Source organism: Pseudophryne corroboree, chromosome 6 (assembly GCF_028390025.1).
Source record: "Pseudophryne corroboree isolate aPseCor3 chromosome 6, aPseCor3.hap2, whole genome shotgun sequence".
NCBI lineage: Eukaryota > Metazoa > Chordata > Amphibia > Anura > Myobatrachidae > Pseudophryne > Pseudophryne corroboree.
Window position 1 is genome coordinate 95,561,426 of NC_086449.1, and position 27,949 is coordinate 95,589,374.

Sequence of the window (27,949 nt, forward strand, 5' to 3'; positions counted from 1 at the left end):
GCAGTGCCACTCCTAGATGGGCCAGGTGTTTGTGTCGGCCACTTGTGTCGCTTAGTTTAGCCATCCAGCGACCTCGGTGCAAATTTTAGGACTAAAAATAATATTGTGAGGTGTGAGGTGTTCAGAATAGACTGAAAATTAGTGTAAATTATGGTTATTGAGGTTAATAATACTATGGGACCAAAATGACCCCCAAATTCTATGATTTAAGCTGTTTTTTAGGGGTTTTTTAAAAAAAATGAATCCAAAACACACCCGAATCCGACAAAAAAATTTCAGGGAGGTTTTGCTAAAACGCGTCCGAATCCAAAACACGGCCGCGGAACCGAATCCAAAACCAAAACACAAAACCCGAAAAATGTCCGGTGCACATCACTAGTAGCTATGCCCTTGTATATAACACATGTAACTGTGACAGGGAAGGTGGGCCCATCTCAGCTCTGGGCCCCACAGATGCTGCACTGCCTGCACCTATGGTAGCTATGCCCTTGTATATAACACATGTAACTGTGACAGGGAAGGTGGGCTCATCTCAGCTCTGGGCCCCACAGATGCTGCACTGCCTGCACCCGATGGTAGCTACGCCCTTGTATATAACACATGTAACTGTGACAGGAAAGGTGGCTCATCTCAGCTCTGGGCCCCACAGATGCTGCACTGCCTGCTCCTATGGTAGCTACGCCCTTGTATATAACACATGTAACTGTGACAGGAAAGGTGGGCCCCTCTCAGCTCTGGGCCCCACAGCTGCTGCACTGCCTGCACCTATGGTAGCTATGCCCTTTTACACAGACGCATAGTGTACACACAATATTCTTTTTTCAATTAAATATTCCCACTGGTCAATAGCAAGGTCAAGTTTTATTAGTTTTACTAGATAATGGAAACCAATAAAGCTTTATATACATGTAGACACATTTCTGCCTGGTCTTGTGTGCTGTCATATTCGGCATAAATAATATCATGCATAAAATGTCTCACAGACCATTACATTCCAACCTCTCCACAGTTCAATAAGAAGCGCTGTGCGAAACTATATCCCTGGCCAAGGTCAATGGTTAATTTTGAGTGACAGCTACCATTTATTTACTGAATACTTATGAGATCAGAACTCACCATGTAAACAGCTTTTACTAACAGGAAATAGAGGACTTCGTCCTGGAATTCCCACAGGGAACTCTACACCACAGCTCCAGGCGACAGAAATATTTCTTGCCTGATTGTACCAGTTTGTCATATTTCCAATGACTGAACAAGACAAAATAATGAAAAAAAAAATGAACCAAGACACGAAGCCAAACATTATTAAATACTTTATTATATTTTATTATACTAAAAAAAATTAACATCTGCAAATGTTGTTATTGTAGAGAGCAGTGTGCTCCATCATTGTCTCCTCTCTATGCATACATGCCGGGCACTAGGACCCAGAGTCTGCAGGGAGGTGCGGCCTCTGACCTGATATGCTACTGCACATGTGCAGACTGTGGCCACCTTTACTGTACAGAGTGATGCAGTGCACAGTACTTAACTCCAGAGGTGAGGCTCTCAGATACCTGCTATTTACTGCTGTAACCCTGTATTTGATATCACTGATGTTAATTCCTGCACTCTTTGGGTAATATTCAACTGGGTGCTCATTTTCCAAAAATCTTGCACCACAGGGTGTTTCCTGCAGGTGCGAGATTTTTGCTATTCAGTTGGGTGACAGGTTTCCTCCTCGTCCGGATCCACGACATGCTTAAGATCTTTCCTCTCATCTTCCAGTTTCATAGGCTGGGGAGCTGCATCCACAGGTACCCTGATCCCTGACACATCCGATCCCTGAACCAGGCTCCGCACACCCATCCGAGGCCCCTGCACCATTCCAACCTGCATTAGGCCCAGGGGCATAGCTAAACATTTTTAGGCCACATAGCAACATTTTGAAGGGGTTTTTAATTTTGCCTAGTTTATATTATGATCCATAGTAGTGCCTTAGTTAATGTAGTGCCCCATAGTAGTGCCCTGGGTTGTTTTATGAACCATAGTAGTGCCCTAGTTTACATTATGTCACATTGTAGGGCTATCAGTACGCAATATGCAACAAAGGCGCTAATTCAGACTGGATCGCTGCAGCGGTAGCGAACGCAGTCTTAATCCTTTTGTGGAGGGCACACGCGCAGCAGCCACACTGGGTGTGCGCTAACTGGGAGCCCAGTGAGATACCAAAGGACTGCGATCCCCTATGCCTGATTGACAGACAGAGGAGGTTGCGGGGTGGGAGGGGGCATGCCAACTGCGTTAGAACACCAATGGCAGGGCGTGGTCCGGACAATGCAGGTATGTCCCGACCGTTGCAGGGCGGGCAGTGGCGCAGCTGCGTGAAGTCACACGCAGCCACTGTGACCCAGGAAGCGGCGGGCAGCCCCCTGCCAGCGCGCAGGTGGTGCGCAGGCAGGGAGCTACTCGCCGGGAGCAAAAGCATCATCGCCATGTGCTGCTTTTGCACCCATACGAAGGGGGGCAGAACCAGACATGTGGGGGGGACTAGCCCTGTGATGGGCGTCCCCCCGCATGTCTGAGTAAATGATTGTAGATATGCTAAATTTAGCACATCTACGATCAGATCTGAATTACTCTCAATCACATTATGACATCCAGTGTTGAACTCGATGGACAATTGTCTTTTTTCAACCTTAGTTACTATGTTACTATGTAGTTCATATTATGCCACACTATAGTGCCTGCACTTCATATTGTGCCACTTTACAGTGCCCCAGTTCATATTAAATAAAATTATAATGCACTCCAGTTCAAATTATACCACATTACAATGAGCAGCTCTAGGAGCGTAATTATTAGCTATATTGTAGGCCGCAAGGCAAAGGTTTGTAAGGGCCCCTATGTACTACCCAATGATGATAAATGTATATAACACATGTAACTGTGCCAGGAAAGCTAGGCCCCTCTCAGCTCTGGGCCCATAGCAGCTACACTCCCTGTACCTATGGTACCTATGCCTTTAACTAGGCCCCAACGCACCTCTAATTCCTGAACTAGGCTCCTGCAACCCTAAGAGGCCCCCACACCCCACCAATCCCTGCGCCAGGCCCCTGCACCCCTAACACTCTCACATCCGCTGTCCCCCTATTGTGACCACCGTCCCAATAGGCTATAACAACAGTTATTTCCAAGGGAATATTTCTTATATAGTATATGCACACATCAGGATAATAAGAGGACATGAGACAATAATAATACATTATAGGGCCCAATTATAATTATTGTGCTTTTGATCCCATAATTATAATTTCTTATCGCCGCTATTTGTGGCAATAAGAAATTAAGTTCTGCCAGGATGCATCATTGATCACATTTAGGGACAGGGATCCGATAGAAAGTAATGTGATGTGTAAAAGTAATGTAATCGCATTACAGTACTGCCGCCCGTGGGCACCCAAAAGAGGGCGTGGACTTGACAAAAGGGGGCTTCATGGGATTGCTGCAACCAAAAGGCAACCCCATTTCAACATCTCTGCTTTGGAGCTGCTGGCACGTACCCAGTCACTCTGCAGTGAGTGACAGTTGGCCTCACAACTAACCCCCACTGCCGGGCACTGCGGCCCGCAGGTGGGACAGCAGGACAGTGGCCAAAAGACGGGACTGTCCTGAGAAAATCAGGACAGTTGGGAGGTACTGTTTGCAATTGTCGTACCTTGCACTGAATTGCAGCTGGAGACATGGTTTCACGCACAGTACAGATAATGATAAAAATTGCAGCACACAGTAGAAATAATTGAAGTTAATGTGTCCCCGACATTGGCATAAACCTCCAAACGGCTAATAATATCCCCGTGCATGAATCAGTGATAAAAGTTTAACGATACCTCCCAACTGCCCCGTTTTTCGCGGGACAGTCCCATTTTCTGGGGACTGTCCCTCTGTCCCACCCACGGGCCGCAGTGTCCCATGGTGGGGGGGGACAGTCAGCAGGCTCCTGTTACCGCTGACCTGCTAGCAGAGCAGCGGTGGATAGTTATCCTGCGTTTGCCCCTGCACTAGTCAGATCAGGTGCGCATGCTGGGTGCAAATACATTTGAGACTGAGAAAATTCAATAAGAGATGTTAGTTTCCAGGCAAAAATTGAGGAGGGTTTTAAATATCCCCTTTCTTTGCTACCACTGTAAAGAATAAGCTCGAGCTTACTGATATTTACATGAATAGCATTTAGAAGGTGTCAGACTGGAGCTACCATACGCCCACCTGCTGCAGTGCCACTGAGACATATCCTCTGCATGTAAATGCTGCTTTTATTCTGCAGATGACAGCCTCAATTACATTGTAATCTACAACACTGCCCTAGGAAATTAGACATGACTTGGAATGCATTGCCATACCCTGTAATAAGAGCAGGTTAACCCTCATTGAGCAGTGCACATGCACACACATATGGGAGTCAAGAACTGCCACAGCACAGTCACACATAATTCTGACTGCTGCATTTTGTACAAACAAGGGCCCAGATTTATCAAGCCTTGGAGAATAAATAGCACAGTGATAACGAACCAACCAACCAACCAGCTACTAACTGCCATGTCACAGGCTGTGTTTGAAAAATGACAGTTAGAAGCTGACTGGCTGGTACTTTATCACCGTGCAATTTATCACTCTCCAAGGCTTGATAAATCTGGACCAAGGAGAAATAATATTTGTTAGATTCAGTTCTGTTTTTAAATAGATAGATAGATAGATATATAGATAGATAGATAGATAGATAGATAGATAGATGCTCACTGTCTGCCTCATCTGTGCATAGCCAGTTTAAGGGGGAAGAGGCACAGGGATACTGTACCCGGGCCCCACACTGTCAAGGGTCCCCCCTGGCTGGAGCACACTAACCTCACTAGATCTCTCTCTTGTGCAGCAGCAGAACCAGGCAGCCAGTATGTGAGAAGGACGGTATGCAGTGCAGGCAGAGACACAGGAGTATCAGGTTTTGTGACCTACCGATGGAGCTTCCCAACCAGAGAAGAGATAAGAGGGCGGAGAGAGCTGTAAGTGACCCAGGGATCCCAGCATCTCCGAAGAAGTGGAGCTGTGGAAATGGGGTGTGGCTTTTGGTCGCAGCGACCCCATGAAGCCATGCCCCCTTTTGCCAAGCCCACGCCCCTTTTTGGGCTACCACAGGCCACAGTGGTGTTAAAATACCATTCTTATCAATTAAATAGTTCAACACAGGTCACACCATATATTAAGAGGGAAGTCCAGGAGCAGTGTATTTTTTCCCTCCTGGAATGGGTCAGTCTGGGATGTATGCACAATATAATATTAACCCCCCTGTCCCCAAGGCCCCATTGCATTAAGTGCCCTGGGCCAATGGATACTTGGAGAAGGGATGCTGGGAATGGTTTGGGAAGTCTATATAAGCTAGGTCTGCCTGGTGCAGGGGCACTTTCCTTATAACCATTGCCCATCCGCCCCTCCTTTCTTGGTGTTACATTTAGTGGATTTTTCTGGTTTATGAACGGGCATTACAGAATGGCATCTTGGTGCGGTAGTTGAGCATGCTCTTCTTCACAGTATGGTTTGACATCACCCTACTGTCTAAAATGCAGGGGAATGTGCTGGTGAGCAGAAGCAGATAGCACCCAACAAGTTTAAACTGCTTCAGCAACATGTTTTAATGTGTTATTTTATGGTGGGCACCTCTTCATGAGGGCACCACCCTGGACAGCACTAGGCATGGCTCCAGCTAGTGATAAGCATCAGTAGTACTGTAGCTCATGTAATCATGATCAGTGTTATATACTCGAGTTTCCTGTAAATAGCTATAGACTATACACCACGTAGACAAAAGTGATTGGCTGCGAGGGGGAAGGTTAGGGTTAGATTAGTTAGAACTTTGATTGGGTTTAGCCGTTTTATCTGAAACTTCTGGGCGCGATGAGTGCACAAGAAACAACAATTGAATATCACCCCCCGATCTTCCATCACATTAGATGGAAGATAAGGTGCAATAAAAAAACTGAATCGCCCCCACTTCTTATGATAGATAGATAGATAGATAGATAGATAGATAGATAGATAGATAGATAGATAGATAGATAGATTAATATATTCATGTATTAACATTTTCTGATTGTGTACATTTCTGTCACTTGCCAGTTTTGTACTAACTAGTAGTCTAAGCGTCTAGCTGGCACAGTTGCTTTTCTGCCTGTGTAAAGGTGGGTACACATGGTGAGATCCTTGCTTTGCCCGATTTTGACTATGCGATTTCTCTTGAACTCTCCCAGAGCCCAGATAGCACAGATAACACCGATTTTGACTATCTGTACTTTCAATTTTGTCTATGTACGATTTTGAGTAAGTGCCAATTTAGACTATACTTTGTACTAGATAGTACACTAGATGGTCAAGATTGAGTTGCCTGCACAGTCTATCTAGCCTTGAGATACTGACCCCACGGGAGCGCGCATCAGGATCGAATCGGTATCGCAAGCTGCCTAACACCTTGAGATGTGCACAAACTTTCCTTATGTTTTTGACTATATACTAGTCAAAATCTTACAGATTAACCTTAAGTCCTTTCTCGATCTCAGCCTCCCTTCCCTCCTAGTTTGCCAGTTTGCTATGTTTTTGCAATTTTAAAAGTTTTTCTTTGTTTAAACTACACATCGTAGGCACAAACCTGTTTTACATTTCCAACAAAGATATGTAATCATTTTAATTGGACTATGAAATGGATGATTATAGACATGTGAGAGGCAATACTAAGCATTCATTTAAGACATTTAGAATGCAGCAGTCCTTATTTTCAAATGCAAATTCAAATTAAAAAAGAAATTAAGAAGCTCTGAATTGTTTTGTTTATGATGCAAAATCAAATTTAAGATCTGTGGATTTAATTCACCTAAACAGACATTGCCCCAGCCTGGGAATACCAATGCAATCTGTGGTGTCATGACCTTGATGGCTACAGCACATTGGGGGTTATTCAGAGTTGTTAGCAAACCAAAAAAGTTAGCCATTGGGCAAAAAACATTTTGCCCTGCAGGTGGGGCAGATGTAACATGTGCAAAGTTAGATTTGGGTGGAGTGTGTTCAAACTAAAATCTAAATTGCAATGTAAAAAATAAGCAACCAGTATTTACCCTGCACAAAAACAATAAAACCCACCCAAACCTTAATCTCTCTGCACATGTTACATCTGCCCCATCCGCAGTGCAACATGGTTTTGCCCAATTGCTAACTTTTTTGGTTTGCAACAACTCTGAATAACCCCTATAATTTTTCACTGCACACTACCAACATCAGAACCTCCTGGGAGGGGATCAGTACGAGATCCCGGCGATCGGGATTCCGGCGGTCAGGAGACCGACACCAAGAGACCGACAGGCGGGATCCCTGCGTCGAGCGCAGCGTGTCCCCTCGCGAGCTCACCACACTTCAGGCCCGGTAGCGACCTTCGCTCACCACAGGTTTATATTCCCCTCCGGGTGGTGGCGTGGACCACCACCCAAGAAGGGTAACCAGCCGGCGGCCAGAACTCCGACTGCCGGTATTTCAGCTGGTCTTGGGATTCCAGCATCGGTATTCTGACCGCCGGTATCCCAACAGGCAGTCAATTGGCTGCCTACCCCCAGATAACCAACATATATAATGGATAATTTTCAAATTGGACTGAAGTGCTAAGTGGTGTGCCACGAGGGTCTGTACTAGAACCACTATTGTTCAACATTTATATTAACGACCTAGGTCTAGAGATCATGGTGTCAATTTTTGCAGATGATACCAAATTATGTAAGGTTATAAATACAGAGGAGGATGCTGAGTCTCTTCAGAACGATTTAGTTAAACTAGAAGCATGGGCAGCCAAATGGAGAATGTGCTTCAATACAGACAAGTGTAAGGTAATGCACTGTGGTAGCAAGAACCAAAATTACACCTACATACTAAATGGGGTAATATTAGGGGATTCTGTACTGGAAAAGGACTTAGATGTTCACTTAGATAGTAAACTAAGCAGTCGTACCCAAAGTAGGATTGCAGCAAAGAAGGCTAATAAGATATTAGCTTGCATAAACGGGGAATTGATGCAAGGGACAAGAGTGTTATACTCCCATTTTATAAATCACTAGTGAGGCCACATCTTAAATACTGTGTGCAATTTTGGGCAACATACTACAAAATGGATATCCTGGAGCTAGAAAAGGTTCAAAGGTGGGTGACCAAACTAATTAAGGGGATGGAGACGCTGTAATACGAGGAAAGGCTTGCAAGGCTAGGCATGTTTACACTGGAAAAGAAGAGACTAAGAGGGGACACGATCAACATCTACAAATATATAGGGAGACAATACACAGAGCTTGCGCGGGACCAGTTTTTGGTACGATCAGCATAAAGGACACGTTGACACTTGCTTAGGTTAGAGGAGAGGAGATTCCGCACAATGCGGCGTAAAGGTTTTTTCACAGTAAGGACAATACGTGTTTGGAATTCTCTGCCTGAGGGAGTTGTAATGGCGGACTCAGTCAACACCTTTAAGAATGGGTTAGATAAATTCCTAATGGATAAGGATATCCAGGGTTATGGTGCGTAGTCGCGCACTATAGTTACTATGAAAAGAGGAATAAAACACAGCGGCTGACATCAGCATCAGACAAAATTTAGCCCAAAATAATCCTGCAAAGGAGACCAGAAATAGGTTGAACTTGATGGACAAATTGTCTTTTTTTCAACCTTAGATACTGTTACTATATACCTCCCAACTTTCCTCATCATGAAAGAGGTACACACGCGTGGCCTATGGAAAGGGTGCATGGCCTCATGGGGGAGGACCCCCGAACGTGAGCCACGCCCCCGTTTTTGTCAGTGAGGGGGTATGCCCAGCGCTCCGTGAGCTGCTGGCATGTCCACTCTCCTCCTGTCTCCACTGAATAGACACTGTGCGCATGCACAGTCTATTCACCACTGCTCTGCTAAGCAGAGCAGCAAGTGCAGGAGACTCCCAACTGCCCCCCCCCCCCCCCCCCCCACTGCGGGACACTGCGGCCCATGGGTGGGACAGCGGGACAGTCCCAACAAAATGGGACAGTTGTGAGGTATGTTTCTATGTTACTGTATATCCCCCATGATTTGCCATTGCTGGGAGGTCAGTCTTCCTCATTCAAAGTTGAATTATTACATGTCCATGACAACATAGTTATCCATAGATTTTTGTCACTCATGAAACTGCACATTGATGATGAAAGTACTATTCCATCTGGTGGGAATATCCAATTTCTCTTTGTGCAATGGCAATTTCCTCCTAGCCTGAAGTTGATGTAACAGGCATTGGAAGATTGATTAATCTGACAGCAAATGTGTACACCAGCAACAAAATGCTTTGCACATCAGAAACACTGCATGCAATGCTCACCTGGGGGTATGATACATTATCATAAACAGCACCTCTACACTGTCATTAGTTACATAAAGAAATATTTACACTTATTTATTGACATTACAGGGTATTTCATCTGTTAAGAGCTAAGATTTCCTGAATAATTAAATCTGTATTTCTTTGCGGACCTCATCCATCTCCAGGCTACAGAATTATAATTATCGCAAGTGAAGCTGCCTCCCAGAAAGAAAAGAGATTCCCACTGGAGCCATTGCATAGTCCCAGGGCCGGTGCAAGGTTTCTCAGCACCCTAGGCAAACCATCTGCTTACTGCCCCCCCTTCTCCAACCCCCCTTCCCCACACACACCCCATTACCAACTGTCCAGTCCCCCAGATGTAAAGTTGGCTTCCTACAAGTTTCACAGCCATTGTCATCCTCCTCGGATGGGGAGAGGAGAGTGGGTCTGCCCCCTCAGGGCCCGCTGCTTAAAGCTGCATAATGGAAGCGCCGTATCTGTGTATATATACTCGGCATAATAAACGCAGTAGACAGATTACAAGGTAACCTGAGGATAGTGGTAAAGCACTGAAACAATGTTGTAATCTGTCTACTGTGTTTATTACGCCGAGTGCAGAACCTTTGACGTATATGGAATTGTGCTCGCACTAGTGGCTATTCTTTCTATTATTGGAGTGCTGGACCTTTGGAACTATATTATATATATATATTGTAACACTGTAGGGGAACCGGACCCCATTTCTTGGGGTAGATGGCAGCCGGCAGCAGCTGAGAAGTCATACAAGTCCAGTTTTTATGGTGCAGCTGGCAACGACCAGTTTTATTAAACAGAAAACAAAACAAACATCAAAAGAAAATACCTTGCCTGTCCGGCACTAACTAAACATAAGACGTTCCTAACTGTCTCTAAACAAAAACACAGAGTTTTCCAACCAACACTGTATGGCTCACTTGTGTAAGGAAGCGTATTTCTCTCACAGAGATCCTGCAGTCTTCCCAGGCAGTCTGCACACACTAATCAGGCTAGCAGCCCTATAACCCACTTACACAGCTGAAACCCTGATTAGCCCTCTGTGAAGACAAAGACTCAAACTGGACCCAATGTCTGGAACTTGCCCTATCTCTCTTTCAGGGCCCTTATCCAGCTTTTCCAATAAACTCAAAAGGTTCTGACAAAACAAAACATTTTCCTAATACATGTAAGACAAGAACCTGGGACAAACATACCTGCCCTCAAACACTATTCCAGTGTTCTTATCACATATCCCCCTCCCCTGTTTCTACCTAGGGGCCGGAACACTTGTAGCCCCCAAACAGAAGTTGCGGGACAATGCATCTGCGTTGGCCAATTGTGTACCCGGTCTATGTTCGACAGTAAACTTAAAATCCTGCAATGCTAGAAACCATCTAGTTACACGAGCATTCTTGCCTCTATTTACATACATCCATTTTAAAGGGGCATGATCTGTCACTAGTCTGAATTGTCTACCCAAGAGGTAATATCTCAAGGTATTTAGTGCCCACTTAATGGCCAAAGCCTCATTTTCCACAATGGCATACCTTTTTTTCATGCTCATTGAGTTTCCTACTCAAATAAATGATAGGGTGTTCGTCCCCATCTCTGATTTGGAACAGCACAGCCCCTATCCCTACCTCTGAGGCATCTGTCTGTACCACAAATTCTTTTGAAAAATCTGGTGTTATCAATACAGGTTGTGAACACAAAGCCACTTTTAACGCTTGGAACGCATTTTCTGCATCAGGGTTCCATTTCACCATATTTGACTTCTTCCCTGTGGTAAGGTCTGACAACGGCACTGCTGTGGTTGCAAAATTGGGAATAAACCGTCTATAGTACCCAGTTATTCCCAAAAAAGCCCTTACCTGTTTTTTATTCACTGGACGAGGCCAGTATTGAATAGCATCAATTTTAATCAATTGGGGCCTAATCAGACCTCTGCCTATGGTGAAGCCCAAGTATTTGACCTCCTCCATTGCGAGGCAGCACTTCTTTGGGTTAGCAGTTAACCCTGCCTCTCTGATTGAGTCCAGTACTGCTTGTACTTTAACCAAATGGGACTCCCAGTCTGTACCGTGAATTACCACATCATCCAAATAGGAAGCTGCATATTTTCTATGGGGCCTCAAAATTTTATCCATCGCCCGTTGAAAGGTTGCTGGAGCCCCATGCAACCCATAGGGTAACATCTTATACTGGTACAGCCCCTCCGGAACCGAAAAGGCTGTTTTTTCTTTTGCGCTATCAGATAAAGGTATTTGCCAGTAACCTTTGGTCAGGTCCAACGTGGTGAGAAACCTCGCTGTTCCCAGCCTTTCTATAAGCTCATCCACACGGGGCATGGGGTATGCGTCAAACTTGGACACCTCATTTAACTTACGAAAGTCATTACAGAAGCGTATGCTACCGTCTGGCTTTGGGATGAGAACTATGGGACTGGACCACTCACTGTTAGATTCCTCTATGACTCCAAGTTCTAACATGGTTTTAACTTCTTTAGAAACAGCTTCTCGCTGAGCTTCAGGAATCCTATATGGCTTTAAATGGACCCTGACTCCTGGTTCTGTGACAATGTCATGTTTTATTATGGTCGTTCGGCCAGGCAGCTCTGAAAATATCTCCCTATTTTGGATGAGAAATTCTTTAACCTGATTGTTCTGATCAGCTGATAATGTCTCTAACACCTTTACTGCGGGAAGCAACCGAGGTGAAGACACCGAAGGGCAAGGCTCCGCTGACAGAGACCACCTATCTTTTCAGGGTTTGATTAAGTTAACATGGTAGATTTGTTCAGGTTTTCTCATTCCCGGTTGGTATACTTTGTAATTAACCTCATTCACTTTTTCCCTAATCTCAAATGGACCCTGCCATTTAGCTAAGAACTTGCTTTCCACAGTGGGTACCAAAACAAGAACTCTATCTCCAGGAGCAAATTCCCGTATCTTGGCACTCCGGTTATATACCCTCTGTTGAGCACTTTGGGCCTGTTCCATGTGCTCTCTGACAATAGGTACCACGGCTGCAATCCTATCCTGCATTTGTGTTACATGTTCAACAACGCTTCTATAAGGAGTGGGCTGTCCTTCCCACGTCTCTTTGGCAATGTCCAACAGCCCTCTGGGGTGTCTACCATACAACAAATCAAATGGAGAAAACCCCGTAGAGGACTGAGGAACTTCTCTGATGGTCATTTACAAGTAGGGCAACAAACAGTCCCAGTTTTTCCCATCTTTATCAATAACCTTTTTTAACATACTTTTTAATGTTTTATTAAACCTTTCCACCAACCCATCAGTTTGGGGATGGTAAATGGATGTCCTGAGGTGAGTGACCTTAAATAATTTGCATAATTCTTTCATGATCCTTGACATAAATGGAGTACCTTGGTCAGTCAAAATTTCTTTTGGTATTCCCACTCTACTAAAAACCTGCACCAGCTCCCTAGCTATCGCCTTGGTTGTGATAGTGCGTAAAGGGACAGCCTCAGGATATCGAGTGGCATAGTCCATTATTACCAGGATATACTGATGGCCCCGAGCGGACTTTAACAAGGGCCCCACGAGATCCATGGCTATTCTGTCAAATGGGACATCTATAATCGGCATGGGAACTAGTGGGCTCCTGAAATGGGGTTTAGAGGCATGATACTGGCATTCAGGACAGGAAGAACAATATTCAGACACTTCTTTATAAACCCCTTGTTAGGGTCTCCTGCTCTGTGCTGCCACGTCGTCATGGCAACCGGGAGACAAGTGCTAGCGGAGTAACCTGAGCGTAGCTGATACTCCGGTTCGGGTCTTTTGCTGTGCAGTGGTTACAGGCTCTGTGCACGGCAGGGGATCCGGTGCTGGTTTTTGTGCTCACAGTCTGTGAGGTCTGAGTGGGGCATGGACAGCACCTGCTATATAAACCCTCTTCTCAGGTTAGGCAGATGCTGCTGAATCTTTGTTGGTTAGTCAGTTCCTGAAAGCTAGCTAGTACTGTGTAAACTTTGTATTTGTTTGTTGCTTACTGCAAATAGGCCTTGGGATTTGGTATTACACTCTGCCAATCCAGACCTAGCAGTAAGACTGGAGTCAGTCGTTTAACCTGCTAGGGTTCTTTTGCTACTCTGTGAACCTAGCAAGTTTGCGGCTGTATTCTCAGACTTGCCTGCCAAAATCCTTTCTCACTGTGCAAGGTGTTCAGGTGTCAGTTTAGTGGCAGTAAGCTGAACCAGTGCACTGCAAGTGAGGACTAGGATTGTGGAGACTCTACTTGTGTCTATTATTCCATCTCTGACCAAGGAGTTTACTGCCACACCCTTTAGGGTTTTGCTGTTGCCCTTAGCAACAGCATTTCGGGTTCTCTACGTATTAAATCACTACATCTTGCTTCTTTCCATCTGAGCATTCCTAATACTAGGGAGACACCCAGTTTCTTAGCCTTTGGGCTTCTCTGTTCACTTTGTGTTTATTTTGTTACCCTATCACCTTCTGTGTATGTAATGTCATATTCCCCAGTCTGTCTGCGAGTTCATTTGTTTTGCATCCCTCACCATTCAGACACCAGTACATTCCTGCTGGCACTGGTGTGCATAACATATTCAGCAGCCCAATACTCCTGTTGAAATTTTGTGGGAATATGGAGCATACCCCTCAAAATACTTTGCAACAGGTGGTCGATCAGGTGCAGGTCCTGACTCGACAATTTAATGATTTGTCCATTAAAATGCACACCTCGCAGGCCGCTGGCGGAGCTCCCGCAGCAGCAGTACCTTCAGGGGATAAGGAGCCGAAAGTAAATCTCCCGGATCGTTTTTCTGGAGATCGCTCGCATTTCTTTTGTTTCAAGGAGAGCTTCAAGCTATATTTCCAGCTTAGGCCTCAGTCTTCTGGGTCGGAGATTCAGCGGGTGGACATAGTGATTTCCTTGCTACAAGGAGACCCACAGGTCTGGGCATATGGGTTGCAGCCTGACTGTCCGTCGCTTAAAAGTGTTGATGCTTTTTTTACGGCACTGGGCATGTTGTATGATGACCCTGACAAGACGGCCTCAGCCGAGGCTCAGATTTCGATCCTTAAGCAAGGGCGAAGGCCAGTTGAGGTTTATTGTACGGAGTTTCGGAGGTTGGCCCATGATACCCAGTGGAATGACCCAGCCCTGAGACACCAGTACCGAAGAGGTCTTTCTAACCAGTTAAAAGACCAACTGGTACAATATCCCTTGCCTGATAGCTTGGATCAGCTCATGCAGTTATCCATTCGGGTGGATAGACGGCTGAGAGAGCGCAGGCTTGAAAGGGAGACCGAGGTTTCCTTCTTTCCCAAGGGAACCTCAGACTCTGAGGAATTTTCCGAGGAGCCTATGCAGATTGGGGCTACCCGCCTCTCCTCGCGTGAGAAGACGCGGAGGAGACAGCAGGGGTTATGTTTGTACTGTTGGAATAAAGGTCATGTGGTAGTATCATGCCCAGAAAAGCCGGAAACCTTCAGGGCTTGAGGGTGATGGGAAATATCCTGTCAGGCCAGAAGTCAGAATTTCCCAAGAAGACTTTTATCATTCCGGTGACCTTGAAGATCCTCGGTCAAACTGTCAAGACTGAGGCCTTTGTGGACAGTGGGGCCGACGGGGTTTTTATGGACCGCCAATTCGCCCTGAAACACTCTGTTCCCTTAGTACCCTTGGCATCGGAAATTGAGATTTGTGGGTTAAACGGGGAACCATTATCCCAGGGTAAAATTACCTCTTGCACTAGCCAGATTTCTTTGTCTATTGGAGCCACACACTCTGAAAAATTGTCCTTTTATGTGACTGTCTGTACTTTTGCCCCATTGGTGTTGGGGTTACCCTGGTTAAGGGCCCACAATCCTCAATTTGACTGGGTCTCTGGGGAGATTCTTAGTTGGGGTACTGATTGTTTCAGGAGTTGCTTGAGCCTTCCAGTCAGGCTTTCGCACCTAAGTTTGACAGGATTGCCAGGATGTTATGCAGATTTTTCGGACGTGTTCTCCAAAAGAGTTGCAGAGGTACTACCTCCCCATCGCCCCTATGACTGTGCCATTGATTTGTTACCGAATGCTAAGCTTCCCAAGAGCAGGTTGTACTCCCTGTCACGTCCTGAGACTCAGGCTATGGCAGAGTACATTCAGGAGAACTTGGCTAAGGGATTTATCAGACCTTCACAGTCTCCAGTTGGGTCGGGGTTCTTCTTCGTGGGTAAAAAGGACGGTTCGTTGCGACCCTGCATCGACTTTAGGGAATTGAACCGTATCACGATTAAAAACTCATACCCACTGCCTCTCATTTCGGTCTTGTTTGACCAGCTTCGTACTGCCACCATTTTTTCTAAGATTGACCTACGCGGTGCGTACAATTTAATCCGAATAAGAGAGGGGGATGAATGGAAGACTGCCTTTAATACCCACTCAGGGCATTATGAATATTTGGTGATGCCTTTTGGGCTCTGTAATGCCCCGGCAGTCTTCCAGGACTTAATGAACGATGTGCTCAGGGAATATTTGGATAGATTCTTAGTTGTATACTTAGATGACATCCTAATCTTCTCCCATTCCCTGGAGGAACATCGGAAGCATGTACGCTTAGTCCTCCAGAAACTCAGAGACCACCGGCTTGGGGCAAAGCTAGAGAAGTGCGAATTTGAAGTTCAGCAAATCGCATTTCTAGGATATATTATCTCCCCAGAAGGTTTCCAAATGGAGGGTTCCAAGGTACAGGCAGTCCTGGATTGGGTGCAGCCCAGTAGTTTGAAGGCGCTTCAGCGTTTTCTGGGCTTTGCGAATTTTTATAGACGATTTATCGCTGGATTTTCGTCTATAGTGGCGCCCTTGGTGGCACTCACTAAGAAAGGGGCGGATGTTGCTCACTGGTCTTGTGAGGCCAAAGCGGCTTTTGCCCGTCTCAAAAGGGCATTTGTCTCGGCCAAGGTGCTGCGACACCCAGATCCAGAGCGTCCTTTTGTGGAGGTGGATGCCTCTGAGATGGGTATTGGGGCAGTGCTCTCTCAGATGGGGGTGTCTGATAATCGCCTTCATCCCTGTGCTTACTTTTCCCGTAAATTTTCGCCTGCCGAGATGAATCATGACGTGGGTAACCGGGAATTGTTGGCTATTAAGGATGCACTCGAGGAGTGGAGACACTGGCTTGAGGGGGCTAAGTTTGTGGCCAAATTCTGGAGGGCATTTTGTTCCGATCTCCAGATTTCTGTCAGCTTGTCGTCAGGCTACCATCCGCAGTCTAATGGGCAGACTGAAAGGGTGAACCAGTCCTTGGAGCAGTTCCTCAGGTGTTATGTCTCCAAGTTTGAGACTGACTGGGTTGCTCATCTGTCCATGGCGGAGTTTGCCTATAACAACGCGGCTCACTCTGCTACAGGGATCTCTCCCTTCCTTTGTGTGTATGGGCATCATCCTAAGGCCAATTCTTTTGACCCCCTGGACTCCACGCCTGGTGGTTCCTCTGTGGTTTCTGTACTTAGATGTATTTGGAGGAAAGTGAAGAAAGCCCTTGTGTCTGTGTCATTAGTGACCAAAAGGGTTTTTGATAAGCGGAAAAGACCCTGCAGCTTCAAATTAGGGGACTTCGTCTGGTTGTCTACCAAGAATTTGAAGTTGAGAGAGCCATCTCATAAGTTAGGCCCCCGGTTCATCAGTCCTTATAAGATCACTAGGGTTATCAATCCGGTAGCATTTCAGTTATATCTACCCCGTTCTTTGGGTATCAATAAAACATTTCATTGTTCCCTTTTAAAACGGGCGATTAGTAATCCTTCTTCCAGTGGAAGACCTTCTCCTCTTCTGATACGTGGCCAGAGGGAGTTTGTTGTTGAAAGGATTCTTGACTCCAAGATGGTTCGGGGTCGGCTGTAATTTTTGGTGCACTGGAAGGGGTATGGCCCGGAGGAGCGGTCGTGGGTGCGCAGTTGTGATCTTCATGCCCCCAGACTGTTACGCTCTTTCTTCTCGCAGTTCCCCGATAAACCCGGTGGTAGGGGTTCTTTGACCCCTCGTCAGAGGGGGGGTACTGTTAGGGTCTCCTGCTCTGTGCTGCCACGTCGTCATGGCAACCGGGAGACAAGTGCTAGCGGAGTAACCTGAGCGTAGCTGATATTCCGGTTCGGGTCTTTTGCTGTGCAGTGGTTACAGGCTCTGTGCACGGCAGGGGATCCGGTGCTGGTTTTTGTGCTCACAGTCTGTGAGGTCTGAGTGGGGCGTGGACAGCACCTGCTATATAAACCCTCTTCTCAGGTTAGGCAGATGCTGCTGAATCTTTGTTGGTTAGTCAGTTCCTGAAAGCTAGCTAGTACTGTGTAAACTTTGTATTTGTTTGTTGCTTACTGCAAATAGGCCTTGGGATTTGGTATTACACTCTGCCAATCCAGACCTAGCAGTAAGACTGGAGTCAGTCGTTTAACCTGCTGGGGTTCTTTTGCTACTCTGTGAACCTAGCAAGTTTGCGGCTGTATTCTCAGACTTGCCTGCCAAAATCCTTTCTCACTGTGCAAGGTGTTCAGGTGTCAGTTTAGTGGCAGTAAGCTGAACCAGTGCACTGCAAGTGAGGACTAGGATTGTGGAGACTCTCCTTGTGTCTATTATTCCATCTCTGACCAAGGAGTTTACTGCCACACCCTTTAGGGTTTTGCTGTTGCCCTTAGCAACAGCATTTCGGGTTCTCTACGTATTAAATCACTACATCTTGCTTCTTTCCATCTGAGCATTCCTAATACTAGGGAGACACCCAGTTTCTTAGCCTTTGGGCTTCTCTGTTCACTTTGTGTTTATTTTGTTACCCTATCACCTTCTGTGTATGTAATGTCATATTCCCCAGTCTGTCTGCGAGTTCATTTGTTTTGCATCCCTCACCGTTCAGACACCAGTACATTCCTGCTGGCACTGGTGTGCATAACACCCCTGGCCAAAAGAACCTTTGTAAAACTCTTTCAGTGTTTTTTTCTGCCCCTAAATGTCCTGCTGTAACGTGACTATGAGCTAAATCTAGTACCGTTCTCCGATAAGGCTGGGGAACTACCAGCTGTTCCACCACATCCTCACCCCTTTTGACAATGTGGTACAAGAGCTCATTACAGATGGCCATGTGGGGATATGTAACCCTGTCACCTGGTACCACAGGTTCCCCATTAACAATCTTAACATTCTCTCTAGCCTTTATTAAGGTAGGATCCTTTAACTGTTCAGATGCAAACAGATCCTTCTTTACCTCCAGGTCAGGCACGCTTTCAGTTCTAACTACTATGTCTCTGTTCCCAGCAAGAGGGTCTTCACTGGACTCCCCATCTGTCACTTCCCCAGCCAAGTTAGCAAAAGGCAAAGGGTCAGAAAGTTCTGAAGACACACGTACATCCATAAAATCACCGTGATTATCAACTGGCTCTTTACTTCTCATATCTGTTGATAAACGTGATTCCCACAGTTTCCAAAAATGAGGAAAATCCCTCCCTATTATGGCCTCATGCACCAAGGTGGGGACCAATCCTACTTTAACAATTGCTGACCCACAACAAGTTTCTATATTCACTTCAGCAGTGACATAATGTTGGGTATCCCCATGTATGCAAGTAACCCCAATAGGTATTTGCTGGACCTTTAAGGGGTTCACTAACCCAGCTTTCACAAGGGTAACTAAACTTCCTGAATCTAGCAAGGCCTCTACCCGGTTACCCTCTAAGAACATGTCACACATTTGTTTTTACAGCTCAGGTGAAGGTACCACAGTACAGGCTAACCTAGCAAAGAAAGACATTCTGTGACATTCAAAGGCAGCATCACATTGGATGGGTTCTTGCGTGACTGGGCAATTGGCAATAACATGACCTGGCATACCACACCTAAAACATTTAACCACACGATTATCAACCCGTTTGGGCAGCATATACCTTTCTAGCCCCATTGGCCTGTCTCCAGGGCCAGTGTTTACAGTCTCTTCAGCCTTGCGTTCTCTTATCCGCCCAGCAACGTTTTCCCATGGAACAGTCTTACCAGTCTTTACGGAAGGGCGCTGTCGAGGATCTATGGGTTGCTGGGTGGTCATCAGTAGTTCCTCTGCCGCCAAGTACCTCTCTACCATGTCCACTAATTGGTCAGCAGTATCCGGGTTTCCATGGGTCACCCACTTGCGCAGGACCATGGGCAAAGATCTCAAATAGCGGTCCATGACAACTCTTTCAACCATCTGGGGACCAGTTAATGTCTCTGGCTGTAACCATTTTTTTGTTAGCTGAATAAGGTTGTGCATCTGGGAGCGAGGAGGCCTTTCCATGGCGTACACCCAACGGTGCACCCATTGTGCTCGTACTGACAGCGTGACTCCCAGGCGGGTCAGGATCTCAGTCTTTAGTTTATCATAGTCCTGAGCCTCAGCAGGGCTTAAAACAAAGTACGCTTTTTGGGGCTCACCTGACAGAAAAGGTGCCAGCAGACTGGCCCACTGTGCTTTCGGCCAGTTCTCACTCTCAGCAGTCCTTTCAAACTTGGTCAGGTAGGCCTCCACATCATCAGCCTCTGTCATTTTCTGCAGGAAGTGACTGGCCCGTATAGAGCTAGAGCTGGTCAGAGCACTAACGGCCACATCTCCAATCCGGGCTGCAAGGCTCTGCACAACTTCTGCTAAGGCCTCTCTATCCTGACGCGGTTGCCTCCAATTTTCCTCCATTGCCACCTGCTGCTGTCTGATGGCCTCCTGCTGAGCCGCTGTAGCTTGCAGCAAGGCTTTGAGCAGTTCCTCCATGTCGACAGATTTTTCAGGCGGCTTTGTAGTTGCTTTCACCCAGGACATATATCAAACACTCAGGGGTGAGTCTCAGCAACTTCACACTGGGCTGTATCTGCATAAACCACCGTTTTCTGCAGGCCTCCTAAAGCTGCGGCTTTCACTTATGCGCAGAACGGCAGTGCTTGCATTCTCCACCAAGTTGTAACACTGTAGGGGAATCAGACCACGTTTCTTGGGGTAGGTGGCAGCCAGCAGCAGCTGAGAAGTCATACAAGTCCAGTTTTTATGGTGCAGCTGGCAACGACCAGTTTTATTAAACAGAAAACAAAACAAACATCAAAAGAAAATACCTTGCCTGTCCGGCACTAACTAAACATAAGACGTTCCTAACTGTCTCTAAACAAAAACACAGAGTTTTCCAACCAACACTGTATGGCTCACTTGTGTAAGGAATCGTATTTCTCTCACAGAGATCCTGCAGTCTTCCCAGGCAGTCTGCACACACTAATCAGGCTAGCAGCCCTATAACCCACTTACACAGCTGAAACCCTGATTAGCCCTCTGTGAAGACAAAGACTCAAACTGGACCCAATGTCTGGAACTTGCCCTATCTCTCTTTCAGGGCCCTTATCCAGCTTTTCCAATAAACTCAAAAGGTTCTGACAAAACAAAACATTTTCCTAATACAGGTTGAGTATCCCATATCCAAATATCCGAAATATGGAATATTCCGAAATACGGACTTTTTTGAGCGAGAGTGAGACAGTGAAACTTTTGTTTTTTGATGGCTCAATGTACACAAACTATGTTTAATACACACAGTTATTAAAAATATTGTATTAAATGACCTTCAGGCTGTGTATATAAGGTGTATATGAAACATAAATGAATTGTGTGAATGTAGATACACTTTGTTTAACGCACAAAGTTATAAAAAATATTGGCTAAAATTACCTTCAGGCTGTGTGTATAAGGTGTATATAAAACATAAATGCATTCTGTGCTTAGATTTAGGTCCCATCACCATGATATCTCATTATGGTATGCAATTATTCCAAAATACAGAAAAATCCGATATCCAAAATACCTCTGGTCCCAGGCATTTTGGATAAGGGATACTCAACCTGTACAGGTTGAGTATCCCATATCCAAATATTCCGAAATACGGAATATTCCGAAATACGGACTTTTTTGAGTGAGAGTGAGATAGTGAAACCTTTGTTTTTTTGATGGCTCAATGTACATAAACTGTTTAATACACAAAGTTATTAAAACTATTGTATTAAATGACCTTCAGGCTGTGTGTATAAGGTGTATATGAAACATAAATTAATTGTGTGAATGTACACACACTGTGTTCAATGCACAAAGTTACAAAAAATATTGGCTAAAATTACCTTCCGGCTATGTGTATAAGGTGTATATGTAACATAAATGCATTCTGTGCTTAAATTTAGGTCCTATCACCATGATATCTCATTATGGTATGCAATTATTCCAAAATACGGAAAAATCCGATATCCAAAATACCTCTGGTCCCAAGCATTTTGGATAAGGGATACTCAACCTGTACATGTAAGACAAGAACCTGGGACAAACATACCTGCCCTCAAACACTATTCCAGTGTTCTTGTCACAATATATATATATATATATATATATATATATATATATATATCTATCGGCACTCGGAATCTTTATGAAGAGTCAGATGTATTAAAAAAAAACATCAAATAGCCACCTATTTGATGTTTTTTTTTGTGCCGCTGTTCCTTTCTTCAATAGTGTTACCAGCATTACAGAGGGCACCGGAGCAAGATAATAGTTCTTGGGGAGTGCCGACCTATCTTCCAGTATATATATAAATATATTTTAATTTATTTATTTATTTATTTATTTTCAGCAAAGACAGTGGCCGACACTCCAAGGAGATATTAATGATAAATTGCATCACAACATGTCCCCTAACTGTAGCACATATACACATACATACATACATACACACACACACCCCTTCCCTGCTGTGCACGTGTGTAAGGACCCCCCCCCCATGAAAATCATGTGTGTGTGTTGCCCATAAGTCTATATATATATATATATATATATATATATATATACTTGCAATGCAGTCGGCACTCTATTGGTTAAATGACCACAGCTAACCTCCGTGCAGCGTTAACCATATCAAATGCAGTACTCCAAAAGAAACGGCACTGGAGGCAATAGATACAAAATGAAGGTGTATTGTAAAGCAGCAACAGCTGTTTCAGGGCAGCAGCCCTTTCGTCAAGCAAAGATACAACACCACCAAATGTTGGACAAGACAAACATACATAAAACACTTACCCCACCTAAATACCCGCCGAAGTGCTCCCCGCCATCACCTCTCCGCGCGTCCCTGCTTCCGGAATGAAGCCGCCGGGTCACTTCCGGTAAGCGCGTCACTGGTTGCCATGGTGAGTCGATGTTTGCGGCTCACCTCGTCACCGCTGCGTCTCACAGGTGGCCGGCTCAGCTTTCTCCGTAGCCTGGGAACCAACGGACAGAGGGCGAAGACATTAAACTTGTACACCTCAGTCTGTGAATAATATAACAAATAACGGATGCTGTACATAGGAAACACAGGGCAGCAACTAAAAACACAGAGCAGAAAAATGAAAATAACATGAAATGCAACCATCTATGAATAAGGTCACAAGCAACCAATCAATAGGGATCCCTGCTCTAAACCCCGAAGGCAGGGGAACCAAGCTTCAAATAGATGAAAGATAGAAAAATCCCAATGTTAATGGACCTTATAATGATGGAGCTAAACTGTATAAATATAAATATAAATATAAAGGTTACATGGGTTCAAGCTCACCAATACTATCTTGGATATACATGAATATTGGATGACAGGCACATAGTGCCTAGCCAAGTGCATTCCAATTAATCTTGTCGTTCAGGCCGCGAGGCCAAAACATATCTAATTTTAAAATCCAGCGGGTCTCCTTCTCCAGTAGGATCCTCGCTCTATCCCCTCCCCTCATAGATAATGGTACGTGTTCAATACCAAAATATTTCAGGGAACTAAGAGAATGGCCCGCATTTTTAAAATGCCGGGCCACCGGCTGGTCAACAGGTTTGCCCTCCAGGATCAATTTGATGGCAGAGCGGTGTGCTGCCATCCGTTCACTAAATTTACGTGTAGTTTGCCCTATGTAGAATAAACATACATAAAACACTTACCCCACCTAAATACCCGCCGAAGTGCTCCCCGCCATCACCTCTCCGCAGCAACTAAAAACACAGAGCAGAAAAATGAAAATAACATGAAATGCAACCAATGCTCTGTGTTTTTAGTTGCTGCCCTGTGTTTCCTATGTACAGCATCCGTTATTTGTTATATTATTCACAGACTGAGGTGTACAAGTTTAATGTCTTCCCCCTCTGTCCGTTGGTTCCCAGGCTACGGAGAAAGCTGAGCCGGCCACCTGTGAGACGCAGCGGTGACGAGGTGAGCCGCAAACATCGGCTCACCATGGCAACCAGTGACGCGCTTACCGGAAGTGACCCGGCGGCTTCATTTCCGGAAGCAGGGACGCGTGGAGAGGTGATGGCGGGGAGCACTTCGGCGGGTATTTAGGTGGGGTAAGTGTTTTATGTATGTTTGTCTTGTCCAACATTTGGTGGTGTTGTATCTTTGCTTGAGGAAAGGGCTGCTGCCCTGAAACAGCTGTTGCTGCTTTACAATACACCTTCATTTTGTATCTATTGCCTCCAGTGCCGTTTCTTTTGGAGTACTGCATTTGATATGGTTAACGCTGCACGGAGGCTAGCTGTGGTCATTTAACCAATAGAGTGCCGACTGCATTGCAAGTATTCTTTGTGCCATTCCAGGCACCAGTTGTAAGGCACCTACTACCTTTTATCCAAACCTGCTTGGACTGTGTTTTTGTGTGCAGTGGGACACTCACCATTACACTGCACTACATTGAGGTGTGCTTTTGTACATAGGACCATGGAGCAGATTGTTACTGTGACTCAGGACGTCCCAGGGTGTAATATCATGGGCACAATGACCCCTGGTGAGACGTTCAGTTTCACTCAGGAACAGATTGAGAACATTTTGTCCAAGGAAATTCTACCTGTCATGGATACAGCGATGAAAGCTGAAGATTGTCTGTTCCAGCTAATGAAATTTAAACGCAGGGAAATAGATTTTCTGTTACATGGCATATCCCTCACCGAATACTATAGAGAGCATAAAATTCCCAGAGGGTTTCGTATCCGCAATGTGCCAACCATTGGGCGTCACAACCCAGAATTCGTCAGAAAATGGATCGGAATTCTCAATAGATGTGCCTTCGATCTAATGGTCCTGGTGATCGAGGAGGCCAATAGGGAATTACAGCTCACACGACAGAAGATTGCTACCTTTGAAAGGGAGAATATGAAGGTGTTTGAATCTGACAAATCCCAAGATTGGGTTCACAAATTGGAGACCCAGTGTGATCAATATAGACGGGATCTCCTTAAGTTCAAACGTAACAAAAAGATGACTGTGGATCAGGACTATGACGACAACAAAGTCTATAGGTGGCTGGCAGACGTTGATGGCTCGGATAAACCGCGAGCAACACAGAGACGTAGACCGTGGCAGAGGACGAAACAAGGTCCCAGGAGTGCCAAGTCTAGCAGCGACAGCGATTTTGCCTTTTCAGAATCAGAGGAAGCCTCTGGCAGTGTCCCTTTAGGACAAGCCACGAAAGGAGGCACTGGCAGGCCCGATGTACTCCGACCCGCAGGGGTGGCCAGAACAAAAGGGGTCCGAAAAGCCGTCCAGAACAAGAACTACACTTAATATTCAATTTGTCTCATAGAACTATCACGCCTACAGAAACTCAAGTCCTGAGTAGTGGACTTAGTTTTGTACCAACTAATGCGCATGATCCATTTAATTGGTCGCGAGACCTGCATCAATTTACCAGAAAGCTCAGGCTTAAAGAATTCTTTCAAAATTCTCCCCAACAAACAGCGGCTCCTTCTGTGTTCGATAAATTTTTACAACGGGCCTCCAGATCCAAGTTTGATCCAGTTTCCTCCAACTCCTCCATTAGAACTTTCAGCAGGCTTATGGAAGACTCGGTCAGCAGATTTGTGGCTGCTCCAGGCAAGATCAGATTAAATATGTCTTCTAGTGAGAGAGAAGCCTTAAAGAATCTCCAAACGTACCAGGACATTGTGATCCGGCCCGCCGATAAGGGCGGGGCCATTGTCATTATGGATCTTGAGTACTATAGGGAGGAAGCTCTGAGCCAGTTAGCTGATCAGGAGGTATATCGTAAGCTCTCTAAGAATCCTACGTTGGAATACCAACAGGAACTGTTTACTATACTGGATGAAGCTAAAACACAGGGCTTATTGCCCGATAAAGTGCATAAAGTGTTATGTGTCCAGTTCCCAAAGAGCCCTATACTGTATACCATCCCGAAGCTTCATAAACATCAATCTAAACCGCCTGAGAGACCGATCATCTCCGCCAGAGACTCTCTATTTCAACCTGTGTCTCGGCTTCTGGACAGCATCTTACAGCCGTTATTATTAGAACAAGGAACATTCTTAAAGGACACTAACTCATTCATTTTGAAATTGCAGGAGCTTGAGACAGTAACTCCAGGCACATTGATGTGCTGCCTGGATGTTTGCAGCTTATACACATCCATCCCACATCAGGAGGGGATGTGTGCGATGAGGGATTTCTTGGAGGATAATTTACTTCCATCAGTATTCAACCACAGTTTGTTCTTGACCTTGTTAGAGCTCACCTTAAGCAGAAACTACTTTCTGTTTGATGGTGAGTTCTACTTGCAGCTGCGAGGGTGCGCGATGGGATCATCGGTAGCACCCTCGTATGCTAACATCTACATGTTTGCTCAAGAACACAAGATGTTTTTCACCAATCCAGCTGTGGCTGAAAACATCATTTTATATACTAGATATATTGATGATGTGTTCCTGCTATGGGGGGGTGGGAAAGAGGCCTTCCAGGGATTAATGTCAGAAATAAATGCTTTTCCATCCCCTATCAAATTTACGTATACCTGTGAGGAGAGGAAAGCTAATTTTCTAGACGTTAAGATTGTACTCTTGGAGGGTTGTATTTCTACTGAAATTTTCTCCAAACCCACTGACAGAAATACATTATTGATGGCTTCCAGTCATCATCCCAAGCCGTTGAAAAAGGGAGTGTCCCTGTCCCAAATGATGCGGGTAGCTCGCATCACAAGTGACAGTGAACAGATACCTGCCCTCCTTGATAACATGATTCTTAAATTTTTACAGAGGGGATATGAGTACTCAGTTTTGCAGTTCCAAAAACAACAAGTGCTACAGATGTCTAGGGATCAGCTGTTACACCCAACAAAAAAAGATTCCAGTAATATTCTCCCTTGGGCCACAGATTTTTCAACGGCTAGTCCGATTATTCGCAGGGCTTCAAAAGCTTTGTGGCCCATAGTGGCTTCGGACCCGGAATTACCATCCTTTAAAAATATCAAACCCATTGCTGCATTCAGGCGAGGAGCCAATTTACGTGACAAAATTGTTAAAACTGACATCACTGGGATGGGTGGTTTACCTGTAGCTAATATTCAAAGAAAAGCTCCGGGGTGTTACCGTTGCCCGAAGTGTGCAACATGCAATCATATGGTTGCTTGTAAAGAATTTCAACACCCCCATCAGAATCTTACATTTACAATTAGACAGGTAATCACTTGTAGCACCACATTCGTGGTGTATGTTATTGTTTGCCCATGTGGTTTATTCTACATAGGGCAAACTACACGTAAATTTAGTGAACGGATGGCAGCACACCGCTCTGCCATCAAATTGATCCTGGAGGGCAAACCTGTTGACCAGCCGGTGGCCCGGCATTTTAAAAATGCGGGCCATTCTCTTAGTTCCCTGAAATATTTTGGTATTGAACACGTACCATTATCTATGAGGGGAGGGGATAGAGCGAGGATCCTACTGGAGAAGGAGACCCGCTGGATTTTAAAATTAGATACGTTTTGGCCTTGCGGCCTGAACGACAAGATTAATTGGAATGCACTTGGCTAGGCACTATGTGCCTGTCATCCAATATTCATGTATATCCAAGATAGTATTGGTGAGCTTGAACCCATGTAACCTTTATATTTATATTTATATTTATACAGTTTAGCTCCATCATTATAAGGTCCATTAACATTGGGATTTTTCTATCTTTCATCTATTTGAAGCTTGGTTCCCCTGCCTTCGGGGTTTAGAGCAGGGATCCCTATTGATTGGTTGCTTGCGACCTTATTCATATAGATGGTTGCATTTCATGTTATTTTCATTTTTCTGCTCTGTGTTTTTAGTTGCTGCCCTGTGTTTCCTATATACAGCATCCGTTATTTGTTATATTATTCACAGACTGAGGTGTACAAGTTTAATGTCTTCCCCCTCTGTCCGTTGGTTCCCAGGCTACGGAGAAAGCTGAGCCGGCCACCTGTGAGACGCAGCGGTGACGAGGTGAGCCGCAAACATCGGCTCACCATGGCAACCAGTGACGCGCTTACCGGAAGTGACCCGGCGGCTTCATTCCGGAAGCAGGGACGCGCGGAGAGGTGATGGCGGGGAGCACTTCGGCGGGTATTTAGTAGAGATGAGCGGGTTCGGTTTCTCTGAATCCGAACCCGCACGAACTTCATGTTTTTTTTCACGGGTCCGAGCGACTCGGATCTTCCCGCCTTGCTCGGTTAACCCGAGCGCGCCCGAACGTCATCATGACGCTGTCGGATTTCGCGA

At 45.4% G+C, this 27,949-nt stretch overlaps 1 long non-coding RNA gene across 1 annotated transcript in view; it reads left to right on the forward strand.

The window, feature by feature from the left end:
* The first annotated feature begins 1,389 nt into the window (after positions 1 to 1,389).
* Positions 1,390 to 27,949, forward strand: part of LOC134934865 (uncharacterized) — a 53,655-nt gene continuing 27,095 nt past the window's right edge. The window contains exons 1-2 of the long non-coding RNA XR_010179832.1: positions 1,390 to 1,539; positions 4,907 to 5,036. This is a non-coding gene — a long non-coding RNA (uncharacterized LOC134934865). The remainder of the gene's footprint in view (positions 1,540 to 4,906; positions 5,037 to 27,949) is intronic.